A 15,352-nucleotide genomic window follows, 5' to 3' on the forward strand; every position below is an offset into this window, starting at 1 on the left:
CAGAAAAGACAAAGGGAGAGAGGGATACTGTACATCCAACTACACAATGGAGATATTTTTTTTCACTCAGACTTGGCTATAGATACTGTTTAAGTTGCGCTAACCCGCAGTTAGCTTTGCCCGTTAGCTAGTTAGCTTCTTCTCCATGATTCTATTAGTGTGTATTGGGGTCTCCGGGTCGGAGCAGGGAAAGTTGCAATTCTGGTTTTCTGGCCAGAGACACCAGGGGAAGATGAAATCATCCCATCAACACTTGTACTAACCCCAGAGGGACTACGGAAAGGATTAATTAAGGTAAACAACTTACTTAGTACTGCTTTAGTATAGGCTAGAGTATTTTTTGTTGCTTGTCCCACAAAACCACATGCTTCAAGTTGCCAAATCCTGTGGCAATAAACCAAAAACATACGAGAGGTTGACAACACTGTTTGCCTTAAATGGTGTGGAGCCATTTTAAAACAGTAGCAGTGTGCATGTTACAAACCCAACCTTTAAGACAACCGGACTGTGCCGCTTAAAGTTCTGAATGTCAAAACTGAAGAAACAAAAGTAAATGCAGACACTGAGAACAATAGGTGAACTAATATTGCCACCATTGGGAGCACCATTGCCTTGTGAAACTGCTAATCCCGTCTGTGAAAGCACGATATTTGGCTGCCACCTCTCACTGTAACAATGTGCCTGTAGTCTTTGTGTTGCTTTAGGAGCGCCGCTGGCTGAGCATTTGAAGTTTCTAATCTGGCGCTCCAGAGACCGAGGTCACCTTTCACTATACCCCTCTCTCCCTCTTTTATTTGCTCTCTCCTACCGCTCCTCCGTCCTCCGCTATTTCACACGCTATTAAGAGGAATCTGCTAATGTGATGCACCAGGTCCTTGACTTGTCGGATGGAAAATGATGGCGTTCGGGAGCGCTGTCTCTCGCTCAGAGAAAACCCGCGGCGTCTTGCGCAGAGTTTATGACCCAAAGATTAGTCACTTTTGGAGTTAGATGTAGTGCCTGCGGCCGTTTCTGCCACAAAGTGATTTTCATATTGATGTGCGACGAGGAGCCCTCTCCAGTCACATATTGGCTCATGCATCACCTGGACCGTGCAGCTGTCAGGGCTCGGTGATAGTAAGCCAAGCAGACAGTCCGGGTTAATAAATAAACAAGTCACACAGCGCTGGTACATGTTGTGTTCTTCTGAGGATACACTGCACTTTTCATTATCATTAACATGTCATATTGCTCTGGAGGGGTTCACAAACTGTGACACAGGTGATACTATTGGTACACAATGATCATTTGGCAGTTACTAAACTAAAGCACGTTATTGGTTTTAGTCTGGCAGAAATAACTGACTTGTCCTGTTTTGAGCTAGGGTTATATCTGTATTGGTTAGTTGTGATTTAGAAAGAAGTTGTGTAACTGCCAGATAAATCCCTTAATAATCCTGGTTTACTCAAGATTTTACTTCATTCCAGTTGGTGTTTAGAAAGCCCTCCTATTTCATGAACGACAAGATGGAAACAGACTACTTTTCTTATCTATAAATTGATGATTTTTCTAAATTACAAATATATGGCATTCCTTTTATTGCACCAGTAAATAGCCAAACACCCATTCCTCGCCAGGGATTGGATTTGCGTCGTGGTAATCCCCGTTTGCACAAGCCAAATTGTTTTGTTATTTAAGCCCATGATGACACTCATGGCAAAAGGATACTTAAAACTTTGGGACTGGGCCTTTTAGCCGACAGAGCAGAGAGAACAGAGCAGTGGGACCAATGTGGAGCAGGGTTTTGCATGTTTTACACTCACAGGACTGAGGGAGACCAGCCAGATGTGATGCTCTCTGTTGAATTGTTTCAAAGAAGTCAGACGAGACCAGGTATGAGGTGAAGAGATTTGGTCTTTGGGTGACAGGGAAGTTGGGTTGTGTGAGTATGGGCCCCCTTTCACTTTTTGACATTTTGCCATACTATGGGCCTTAAACATAAATATACTGTAATTCATTGAAATAGAGTTTACCTGTGTGTAATCTAATGTCAGTTCAAATACAGCTGCTCTGTGATGGTCTCAGAGGTCTGTTAAGAGACTATTGTGGAGCAGAAGCATCATGAAGTCCAAGAACACACCAGACAGGTCCGGGATAAAGTTATTGAGAAGTATAAAGCTGGGTTAGGTTATAAAAAGATTTCCAAAGCTCTGAACATCTCTCAAAGTACAGCTAAATACACCATCCAGGAATGGAAAGAGTATGTCATCACTGCAAACCTAGCCGGTTTGCAAGACCCGGCCGACCGAACAAGGAGAGCACTGACCACAGCTGTTACCAAGAAGCCTATGATGACCCTGGATGAACTGCAGAGAGCTAGGGGAAAGCTGGGGGAAACAGCAGGACAACTATTAGTCGTAGACTGCATAAATCTGGTACTTTGAGAGATGTTCAAAGCTTTGGAAATCTTTTTAAAACCTAACCCAGTGTTATACTTCTCAGTAACTTTATCCCGGACCTGTCTTGTATGTTTATGGACTTCATGGTGCTGCTCTGAGACCATCACAGAGCAGCTGTATTTGAACTGACATTAGATTACACACAGGTAGACTCTATTTAGTCAGTGGTCCAACATGTGATCATTCAGAAATCGTCATTCAAATTCTGAAGGCAATTGTTGAAAGGAAAGGGGACCGGTGCTTATGCTCATCCCTCTTTTCAGTTTTTCATTCATAAAAAAAATCATGTATGAATTTAATGTCACTTCACGATTGTGTAGTGTAGTGTGTGTCTTTCACATAATATTTAAATTCAATATATTTATGTTTATGGTCCATAGCATGGCAAAATGTCAAAAGGTTAATAGGGAGGCTGATACTTGTGCAACCCACTGTATGTGTACAGGTATGAGGATGGTAAAAATCCCCAAAATGTTGATTGCCTTTAAAACAAGGCACTGCTAATAGTATTATGGAGTGCAGGACCCATCTCCAGATCTTGAGCATTGGTCAGAACTACTACTTTGCACAAGACTAACATTCAAACTCTACTCAGAAAGGTAGAGAAAAGCAACAAGAAAAGTATGTAATTAAATTGTGCGGTCGGAATCGCGGGTGGGATTTAATATGTGAACCTCTTCACCCCCACCATTTCTCTAGTTCAGTTTTACTCAAATTGAAAAAGGCCATTATATAGGCCATTGTCACATCTCATTTGAAAGCTAAGACCTACAAAACTGATCGAAACTGATCTTTTTCTTTGCGTTGTTGCTGTGTTGTCGTCACTGTTGAGTTTTTTTCATCACTTTTTTTGTCACTTTTTCATAGCTTTTTTGTCACTTTTTTGTTGCTCTTATGTCACTTTGTCAACGCTTTGCCCTTTCTTATCCCCCAAGTAGCTTCTATATTTGGGTAATGCCAAACTGGAGGAAACGTGTTTGGTTAAGGCGGGGGTTAAGAGGTTAAACTTCTTTCCACATGCAATTGCAAACCTGGCATAGAAAGAGATTTCACAATCTTATTTCTGCCCTTGTTGATTAGTAACAGCCGTTACACTTTTTTGAGAGATGCATTGAGTAGATCACATATTCAAAATAGAATCATTCATTCAATACGGTCTGGAGACGGCTTTCTGGTTATGTGGCAAGAGCCAATCTTCTCAGCCAATGCGAGGCCAGTAAAGACTAATATCACTCCTTTTCATAAGTCTATTTCAATCTGTTATTTTTCTTTCATAACTTAAAAATATTTGTTTTCATCTGTTTGACTTGTTACCTTGTAAAGCAATTTAGAATTCATTCTCATACTCTGCAAAAAATGCTTGTATGCACCAGACTAATGTCCCCGCACCCTGATCGGGAAACACTGTCAGTTAGATTCAGCTTTAGCGTGAGCAGGTCTCTCTAATGGCGTCAACACTTCATGCATCTCACTTTAGACAAGGTTTACTGAGCTGAGTGATACAGCATTAGCCCCGTGTGCAAAATGTCACGTCTGCTTAGGCATTTGTCAGATGGATTTGTGAAGTTGGAATAAGCCACAGCACAACATGTAAAAGGGATTGACGAAGTTGACGACCAGGAACATAATTTACACTATTCATCGTGTAGATTGTACTCTGGTCTTGAGCAGAAGGTTATCATTTTCTCAGAGCCAGAATTATCAGAACCGAGCATATGTTCTCCAGTTTGGCTTTACCCAAATCTAAAAGCTTAAAGGAATAGGCCACCGTTTTTACATACTGAGATATGTTCTTACCTAACCTTAGCCAAGTTAATATATACCCGTCTGGTCTTTGTCCGTGCGCTCTGTCACGCAAACGGAGCACATACGCAGCCTCTCCCACATGTCATATAGCTCCAAAAAAGCTCACGATAGAAGCTACCAAGCTCTTCCACGTATTCCCTATTTAAATAAAGTTACGTGATGTGTTTTCATGCGAAGTATATTTACATAGAAATGTAGCATGTCGATTTTATAAGCAGATAAAAAGGGGTACTATAAAAAGAGGCGTAATGATACGAGGAGCAAAACGTCCGCGCAGTAACTTCTAAAGACTTCCCCCGCTCACTTCCGTCAATAGAAGCTGCGTGACTTGTAGAGAGCTTTTTGCAACAAGCAGAAAATATATTTTCGGAAAGTGCTGGCGCATTCCTACCTCATGGTAGAGGTCCTGAGTCCTGTGTCGTCGTCCGGGTTGAGTTGGAAATCTGTGAAACATTACTACACTATATACTTTCTGCTTGTTATCACATCCCGGCACGATGCACGTAAAAGGCATTGTTCACAAGTTATCGACGCTTCTTCAACTGTTCTCTGCTAGCTCTCTACAAGTCACGCAGCTTCTATTGACGGAAGTGAGCGGGGGAAGTCTTTAGGAGTTACTGCGCGGACGTTGTGCTCCTGTATCATTACGCCTCACAACATAGTACCCCTTTTTATTTGCTTATAAAATCGACATGCTACATTTCTGTGTAAATATACTTTGCATGAAAACACTTCACATAACTTTATTTAAATAGGGAACACGTGGAAGAGCTTGGTAGCTTCTATCGTGAGCTTTTTTGGAGCTATATGACATGTGGGAGAGGCTGCGTATGTGCTCCGTTTGCGTGACAGAGCGCACGGACAAAGACCAGATGGGGATATATTAACTTGGCTAAGGTTAGGTAAGAACATATCTCAGTATGTAATAACAGTGGCCTATTCCTTAAAAAAAATAAAAAAATCAAAGCGGGGGGGACACGGGGGAAACTCGACAAAAAAGCAATGAAAAAGCAATATAAAAGTGACACAAAAAGGTGACAAAAACCAGCAGTGACAAAAAGCAACAAAAACATGACCAAAAAAATCACAAAAATGAGAAGAAAGCACAACTAGAGTGCTTAAAAATATGACAAATACGTGACAACACAATAAAAAAGTTACTTAGCTTTCAAATGATACATTACACTGTTGCTCTCGGGTTGAGATTTTTTTTTTATTAGGATAAAGTCAAACTGGACAAGATGTGGGGGTAAGAAGTTAAAGGCCTCAGCTTCTTGGGGGAGCAAACACTTCACTGCGATTGGTCAAAAGTGTCTGTCACTCAGTGCATGATGGAGGTTGACCAATAGGAGGACTGGATGGTGTTTGTGTTTGAGCAGAGAAGCCGTGAATCACAATAAAAGAATCTCTCAAAATTGTACGACCAACGATCCAACAAAGGCTGTTGTCCACCCCGGCAGGAAACCTTTTTGAGGACAACCCCCATTTGCAACTTCACCGCGACTTCATGAGCTATGACGTCTCTCCGTACAGATTGCGTTTTATTGAACCGAGTGTTGTCAGCGTTTCTGTTGAGCTGCTTACATATAATTGTGTCATCCTTTATGAAGCAGTGTTGGGGTGACAGCGGCGCCGCGGCCTCATTACTCTGCGTTTTATTGGGGCGTGAAGCGGACGGTGGCGTGATGGACTGCGGCTCTCGCGCGCGGAGCCAAGGTAAAAACAGCCGGCGGTGAACGAGTGCGCGTGGATCATTTCAAATAAAAAAATCAATTCACCTGAAGAATTAGAGCCGGTGTCTGTAATGGTTTCTATCTGATGCGCATCAATATCCGTATTGATTTACAGGTCTGATCGAATACGGCCTAGACCAGGGAAAGGGCTACGGCTATCTGTGATAAAAGGGCACCAATGGGTTGATACATGCTGATATTTATTGATGTGGCACAGCTTTTGCCTTGTTGAGTAAAACCAGGGGCAATATCCGTATCAATGCTGAAGTAGGAAACCTGGCTGGCTGCCCTCAGTGTCCTCTGATCCTCTGAAACGGTGCAGCGCCTCCTGGGTTTGTCCCTGCTTCAGAGCGTGGTGTCCTGCACTGATCAGCTCCTCCTCCTTCCTCTTGAGCAGCTCCCTCCGCTCCACAAGAGTCTTTCACCATCTTCTGGGAAGAGCTTAGCAGTTAATCTGTTTTCTCCAGTGAACATCCATTAGCCAGAACAATAGTAGGGACAGAAGGCTTGTGTGGGTTAGCTGTCTTGCCTGGATACCTCCTTGTTTGTCCCTTTTTTGTTTACTGTAGCTCCTCGTGTGATGCCTCCACTGTGCTGCAGCCATGGGGGCTCTTGGTGCCTCTTCAGTGTTTCAGAAGAATACATTTGCAGGTCTCAAATGTCTTTAGCTCAAAAGCTAGCTGTTTGTTTACTTTTTAAAACTGCTTACTGCTTTCTTAAGCACCATTATGGAGTCTCTGCAGTAAAAAAAAATCTGCTGCATCCCACAAAAACACGGCAAAGACATACAAAAGTGTCCAGTAAAACAATGTGGAGCACAGCAACTACAAATGCAGTTCGCAGAAAAAGGCAAAAAACCCAGCTGTACCAAGAGAGGGGGAGGTTGATGCTTGTCTACACGTCGCCATGATGTCAAATGCAGCCCTAAATGAACATTTATGATATACAATTTAACTTTTGGCTTGGTATTGGTGTTAATTACGTCCAGGTTTAGATCTTTTTTAGTCCTTATTTAGTCGGTATTTGCTGCAGGATGAATCCTCACGGGCACATGGAAAGTTGGAGAACTACTAGACTAGGCCTTTTCTCTCGTTTATTAGGGTATTTTAATTACCAGTACCCAAACATTGCTGACTGTGCAGTGAAAAGGCCAAGGGTGAGGTTTGCAAAAAATCTCCAAAAACTGCTAAGTATTATCTTAATTATTTATCTCATCGTGTTGTTGCTGAGACTTTAGTTTATTGAGGGCACTTGGTTTGTGTACAACTTCAATAAGGGAAAACAAAGTCATAGTGTGGAAGTCTCCAGCTTGCATTACTATTCAACACAGCAACATTTACTAAACAGGCAGAGCATTGGCTCTGTAATAGCTGCAAGTTGTGACCAAGTGGCTCTAAAAGTGATCACAAAGCTCTCCTCTGACCTGTGCTTTCATTTATCAGGTTAAACAGCTTTCTTTCTTGTGCTAAGCTTCTTACCAGCTGTAAACACCTTTTAAGAGACGGAACAGAAATACCGTCCGTGCGGTGTGGAAATAAAAGATGAACTGAGGGATGTACTTGAGGGATGTACTCTTTAAATACTGCGGTAATGTTTAAAACTTCATTTCAAATGCACAATCAGCCCACAGCCCAGGAGAGCAGGATGTTTAAGACCCGACAAAATGGACGAGAGCCAAAACCCGCAGTTAATAAAAGCAAAAGAGCAGATACGAGTGATTAAGACAGAGCAGGGGGATAAAGAGCAGGATGGTCCACGGAGAAATGTAAGTCGTATTGTGCAGTTCTCATGACTGGATTAAGTATAAATACTGTGACTGGTGATTTACTTTACTGTCACTATGCAGCTTTAGTCCAGATAATGTTTGTGAACATAGCTATAACAACACAACACAGAGAACATTTCTGCTGCCCAAACTACAATAGCAAATGACACTTGGTATACTGCTATAATAGAAGATTATTGTTCGTCTATTGATCCATCCATTTCGCTCCACTTTATGCACGGTCGAGGAGGCAGCAAAGATGCAAAGAATTCCCGATCCACTCACACAAAAATAATCCATTAAACTGCTGTGCATACGGTAGGATATGAATAAGATAAGAGATAAAAGATAATAAAAAATATGCTTAAAATTGATAAAACTAAAAAAAATAATTTAAAATGTCCTGCTTAAAGCAGTACTAAGTAACTTGTTCACCTTAATAAATCCTTTCTGTAGTCCCCCTCGGAAAAATACAAGTGTTAATGGGATGATTGGGGGGTCTTTCATCTCCCCCTGATGTCTCTGGCCAGAAAACCACAACTTCGCTGCCTCCAGGTCGGTGCCACCAAGACACACTAACAAGTACATTTCTCCATTGTGAGATCAATAAAGGCTATCTTATCTATCTTATCTTAGATGAAGCTAACAGGCTAACAGGCAAAGCTAGCTGCGGGCTAGCGCCACTTAAACAGTATTTACAGCCAGGTTTGAGTGAAAAAAATCTCTATTGTGTAATTGGATGTACAATATCCCTCTCTCCCTTTGTTTTTTCTGTCAGCCTAGTATTTACTCTCACGGACAATTAATGAGTAAAAAAACGTAACACGCTACGACCCCTGCAGTGGCGCATATGGCCTCTAGGGATATGACTTGGTACTGCTTTAAGTGTTGTACATCACTGTGTGCATCTCTCAAATCATGTACACTTTATGATGCAAACGTTAAGTCCAGTATCTTTAATTGAAATGAGAATAATGTTAAGGGGGAAAAAACACAAATAAGTACTGAAAGAATGAGATAATAGTTTATATAATCCAGTTCCAGTTTGCATTCAGAGTGGGAAAAAGTCAATTAAAAGGGTTAAAATTCAAAACCAAGCCAAGGGCACCCGTCTGTTTCAGGGAAGAGGAGCTGTCTCCAGTTTGAGGACATTAGGGGTAATTAAACAGGATCACGCCCTCAGCGCTGCTCTTTTTATTTTAAGAAGTTTATAAATAAAATGGCTTGGAGACAATACACAAGTTTGAATACTGTTATCAACTTTTCTCAGACATATAAAGTCTCTTCTGAAGAATTGCTTCTCTGTTTGTGCGTCCGCTCTTTACCGTCAATTCCTATTGCAATACATTAAAAGTGTAGGTCATGTGCACAGTGCACAAGAATTCAAGAAAATGATATGCAAGTATAAGTAAGTATAATTAAAAAAGGTGTCTGTTTACATAAGGACACCTTTTTTCTGTGTCCTTGATTTGCCGCTAACTCTCTTGGATTCACACAAATTTATGGGGTCACGTTTGCTGACCATGATCTCCAAATTCATTATCTCCCACATTGATTGGATTGACGTAGATTTTGAGGCTCAGACCAAGCTTTGAGGAACCGTCACTGTGCCGTGGACTAGTGCCCTAAACGGGACTAATTCTCCTCAGTGAAATACGAGGGGAGGGTGCCTTTACGGGGCGTCCAGTGGAGCTGTATATCAGGGACTAAAGGCAGGCCTGTCCCATTACAGAGGGGTGGGGTGTATTTTAGGGGTTGTTTATGTCCTGCTGTAGCCCATATCTTGACAGGTGCTGATGAAGGGTGCAATGTTTAACACTGATGGTAAATGTCATGCATTTCTTTCAAGTTATTAATTTCAATATATTGGTCCTTGTATAATAATATTGTATAATAAGCTTGTATCACATTTGTGGATTATTTGCTTTTAATCCTACCCAAAGAGAGTCACATCTTTGTACTTTTCATGTCAGTCCCCAGCCTGGGTAAAGAAGAGTCTGTTTTAAAGCTTATTTGAACTTATGCAAATAGCAATACACATGAGTTTGGTCATGAGGTGCTCTGAGATGGGAAGTCCACATCGAGATGAAAGATATTTAATAAAAAATTCATTCTTTTATCATTCTTTTTAGCAACTCTCACAAACTGAGGTGCTATAATCAATTGAGGCAAACCCTAAATGTGAATGTGGTGGTCCATTGCGGGACATAGACATGCATTGACTTCATTTTTAGGTGGCATTTGTGTATCCTTTTAACACCAAACTCTATTTATTGGACTCACTGCAGGAAAATGAGGGAAGCCACTGCTAATCCGCGCTATATGATAACCTCCCAGCTCCAGGCACTGACCTGAGAGGCTGCATTTAGAGATGGAGAAAAGCTCAAGTTTGGCTATTATTTGGACACACAGCTGCATACAATAAAATATACTGCTGAGATTGCTTCCATTATTTTGATTGTTGCTTATGTTTGAATGCAGAGAGAGAGAGAGTGGTTCAGTGGTTCAGCTCTGAGCGGATGAATTCAACAAGTTACTGAGCATGTCTACAGATGTATTTGCGAAATTTGAGTCTGCCCAAATAGATTTAATATGAAATGATGGCCACATACTCTCAGTAGTGGTCGAAGTGCTCAATTTCATCACTGGAGTAAAATCCCTCTGCTCGAATATTAGTACAATTTTCGACTTTTTACTTAGTATAGGTTATCTTTATTATTTCAAATGGAACAGAGTAAAAGTAAAGTAGTACAGTACAGATCCATCGAACTGCATGATTCTTATGTAAATTCACCTTGGTACTAACCACCTCTCCATATTACATATTGCATACTACTCTGCATGCTTTTTATTGCCTACAAAAGCATTTTCAATATACAATATACCTTGTAGTTTGATCATGATTAGGCACTGGGGACATCACATAGGCAAGTTGCTGTCAAATACAACCGATCTGTTAGCATTCATTAACTCACATTCACGTTCTCTAGAAATGTCCAGAAGCTCTCTAATTTCATCCTCTTCAAAGGAGCATCATCTAAGTCGGCTAAAGTATCTCTTCTTAGATGACAAACCTTTTTCTTTGTTTATAGAGCAGTGTTAGAAATAGGAAAAATGCCCCATAATTCTCTTTTGTGTTTCCAAACAAATGAAAGAGAGTGCATGGACATTTTGAATTGTTACAGCATATGTGATCCAAGTTAACTTACCCATAGTTGTTTCGAACATCCCAGTTCTTCACATGAATGAGTTTATGAGCATGTTCCGCAACTCTAAGGGAATATTGCGATCACTAATGTAAACAGTTACTTGCCTGCTAGTTCACAATTGATAGAAAATTGATTTTTTTGATTGGAAACACTAGGCAGATATTTTACAAAAAAAATGACGGATAAAACAAATGGTAGCCCACTTAAAACAAAATCAGATATAGGGCCTTTAATGTGCCTTACTTAAATTTACATTATGCTCCACTGCGCAGATTTCCAACGAGCTATTAACAGTAGTAAGCACTGCAAGCCCAAACACTCCAGCACCATCCAGCTGTTAGGCGTCTGCGCGTAATAAATCAATCCTAAAACGAAGCTACCTCCGCATTCACAACTTCACTGGAGAGGAGACGGCACCAACTGGCATCACGTGAAGTTTAAATCGTTCTGGAGACGCATTAGGCGCAAGCGGCATCTCGGGGTTGATTATCTCCGTGAGTAATGCTCTGTCAGTCGCGTGCCGCGCGCCGGGGCCCCATGCACGTGGACCCCCGGTAATGGAGCTCGAGCAGGTGCTCCGAGCCCCGCCGACATCAGGGGGGAGTGCACTGACAAGGGTTTCTGATGAATTTCAATTACTGACCTATTAAGGCTAATGAGCTAAATGAGCAGCCAGAAAGCATTTTGTGGAGAGCGGGAGACGAGGGCGCGCGGATTTGACGTTTGAGGTAAAGGATCAGGATGCACAATTATAGCCTATATGCCTGCTATAAAGTTAAATATTTCATTGTTTGGTTTTAGTTTTTAGATTGCAAACAACATTGGATAATATGTTTCACCAGAAACGCGAAAATGCCGGTGTGCTTAGTCTTTTGTCAAAAGTGTGAGACCTTGGTCAATATAAAAATGAGCTGCTTACGCCCTCTGCTGGTGAGTAGTCTGTGAGTATATTGGAAAGACACTCCCCAGGTTTTGTTGGAAGCATGGCACCCCCTACTGGGCTCTAGTAGTTGTAGCCTAGACCTTCAACAATAAGCTAAAGCTGTTGATCATTTTCTAATTTGATAGCCTATTTTCTTTTTACTCTTATTTATTTGATAATTGATATGGACATAACAACAGCATTGGACAAACAAGAGATACATTGTATTTTTTAGTGTTATAGCAAAACTGCTAAATTGCAACACTTGTCCATAGGAGACTCGTGGACGCAAACATAATGTGTAATATTTAAAGGGACTATATGGGTTTAATGATATTAAAATTATGTATTTTTCTCCCCCTACATGTTCCAGCAATGTCCTTGTGTAAAATGTGCTCAGACCTGTTCACCACAACTGCCTCAAAAAATCACTCAAAAAGTACTTCGGTCCGAAGTGCTTTCATGCACGAGCTTAATATAGAAGGTGCAGTTACACATATGACCTGAGGTGGCAGTAGTGGGTATAAAATGGCCAACTTGCATCTAGCCTCTTTAAAATGGTAAACAATACACATCATCAATATACATTTCATTCAGCGTTACCATGTGTGCAGCTTTCATATGACTTCAGCCACTGTTTCAGACCTCTGTTAAAGCTGTCCATGCCAGTCTGCAGTTTTAAATCAGTGGGCAGAGAGTTCCACAGTCCGGATCCATTAAAAGAGAAACTGGACTAAAGATTTTGTACATTTTGGGAGAACACAGTCCCCACTGACCGAGGCTCTGGTGGAGGGTCTGCCTGAGCCCTGACGCCAAACAATGAAGGCAGAAAACAGTGGCGACACATGATTGTGACACATAAAAGTACTAAAATGTATAAAGTTTCTAAAGTAAAAAGATTATGTGTATAAATTACATCATGGTGATGCCATCTCAGTTTGATAGCCTATACCATTCAGGTCTGCACTTATTCTTAATAACGTTACTCGTGCTTACTATCAAGATGTATAGAAGTAACCATTTGCCTTTGCATTTGCCTCAGCAGAAAGAAGCGAGAGAGAACCAATAGAAACACCGGGAGGACCATTCGAGGAAATGTAGTCAAAGGATCCAACTTGCTGAGATAATTTACTGAGAAAAATGCCACTGTGCACGGCACGCCTTGCTGTAAGTATAAACATTTTTTGTCTGATGTCATCATACAACACACCTACACTTACAAATACAAAAAGACACCTTTCAACATCCTTTCTCTGCTCTTTCCTGAGTTCACCTTTGACAAACTCATTTAATCTTATCTCAAACCGATATAATTAATCAAATATTAATCATTGTACATTGCCCTGAATGTACTGTATTTGGATGTGAGATAAGACTATTCTGATTTATTGCAGACTCTTTGTGCTGTAAAAAGAGCATACTGTGTAATCATTTGTTAAAGCGGAGGGAGGAGAAAGGTAAAGGTAAACACAATGGTGAGATTTCTGTGTGCGCAGACTGAGATTACAGACTCTCCACACAGTGCAGACACTAGTAGACTCAGGTTTACACAACAAACACTGACCTACAGGCCCGAAAAACACTTCTTGCCTGCTTAATGCTTATATAAAACACATGAATTAAGAAAAAAGTTAAAATTAAACAGAGGAGCTATTCTTGTTTGCCTATTGATTTTTTAAATGACAGTACTGATTCATTGACAATTGCAAAATACTTCCCCAAGCTTATGTTCATCAAGCATCATTGGAATACCTGATGAAAGAAAGATGTGAGTGATATTCATTGCACTGTCACGTTTGCTAATGAATATGACTGAAATTATCACTATAACACAGGTCCAAGTGTGAGTAGGTCACGTATACATTAACTTAATCCTTCTTTTGATCAGGCCTCCCCTCCTTCTGCTCTCGTGTGAGTCATTGATTAAACATGATCAAAGATATAGATCTGCAAAACCTTCAGCCTTGCATGAATGAATGAGCTGTTACTACTGGCAGACTGTGAATCTGTGTTGCTCAAGTCTGTGATGACCTTTGTCAAGGTGAATGAGTTCAATGATCAGGTCACATAAAATGTCATTATAATGTCATTGTAAGATTAACCAAACTGGATGCTTATAACGCATTTTGGGTACCATAGTACCCACTCACCCAAATACAGGGAGAAAAAAAGGCCCTCATGGTACTGTATCTGTGAGGAAAGACTAGTAGTAACATGTAATACTTTTGCTAAGGACTTAATCTCTAATGGAATAACATAATAATTCAAACCTTTAAAAAATGAAGAGGGGTAAATTCAAAGGTGTGTGAACAATAAAAAACAAAGAGCAAAACATCTTAGCTTAGTTTATTTATTTTTATTTGAAGGACCATGTGCAGTTGCATTAAAAATATGGCATAGTGCTAAATCTGGTGCAAACAAGCCATTTGCTTCTAACAAGATATTAGGATAATCAACACATGTACAAGTGAAGAACGATGGGAACATTCACAAAATAAAATCTAGCAGTGCTCTTTCACCCATTACAAATGCAATTTACCACTAAGTAAGTACCGTATCACTCAAAATAAGAAATTGCTGAATAATTCTATGGTGACTTGACTCTTACTGTGCATGTTTTCATATTGGTAATTCAATATTTGGAAGAGCGAAATTCCCCACATTTCATTGTTTGCTTGATGTTATCGCTCCCACCAGTCAGCAGGGTTCTTGGTTTCCTATTACAGCAGCCCTTTGCACGCTATAGCGTCATTACAATGGCCGCGGGTTTTGAGTGTGTGCGTGAGAGAGGGGCCCGCGGAGGCGGGAGGAAAGGTGAGGACGCAGTCACGCAACGCTGTGTTGAAAAGGCAACTGGAGCACAGGAAAGCATAGGTCTGTGTGTCAGGGGTAGGACTGAGGCAAGGTAAACAGTCAGCATTTGAACATGGAGATAATAAATCACTCCAGTTGCTGAATAATCATGACATCAGCAGTTTCTGAACAGGGAGGAATAGTTTGTGGCAATGAAAGGTGAAATGTCATTATGCAGTTGCAAGTGTTAAACCTACACAAGAGGAAGTAAAACTACTACTTAATTCCTTTTAACGACTGAACAATTAGTCATGAGAGTAAAAAACAAGTTTCAACTTGTGAATACACAAACACACAAAAAAATCAACAAAGGTGCAGCCACATCTCATAATCATACACAACTGGAAACAAAAAAGCACAAAAAGTTACCAAGTAAATTATATAAACAATTATGTTGAAAACTTATTTCACACTGTAATCTGTAAAATCATATCAAATAAATTGTGCAAGTACATTAAAGTATTCTAAACTGCAAGTTCTGCAATTCTTGACACAGTTACACAAACATCTTCTGGTAGCAATAAGCAATAAGAATAACATCTTTCTTCCCTTCCACATTAACAATATCAGTAGCAAATGTTCCCATAAAAGACAAATATGCAACAAAGTTAATGTTCTACTTTGAG

This window comes from Gobius niger (assembly GCF_951799975.1).
Source record: "Gobius niger genome assembly, chromosome: 9".
Classification (NCBI taxonomy): Eukaryota; Metazoa; Chordata; class Actinopteri; order Gobiiformes; family Gobiidae; genus Gobius; species Gobius niger.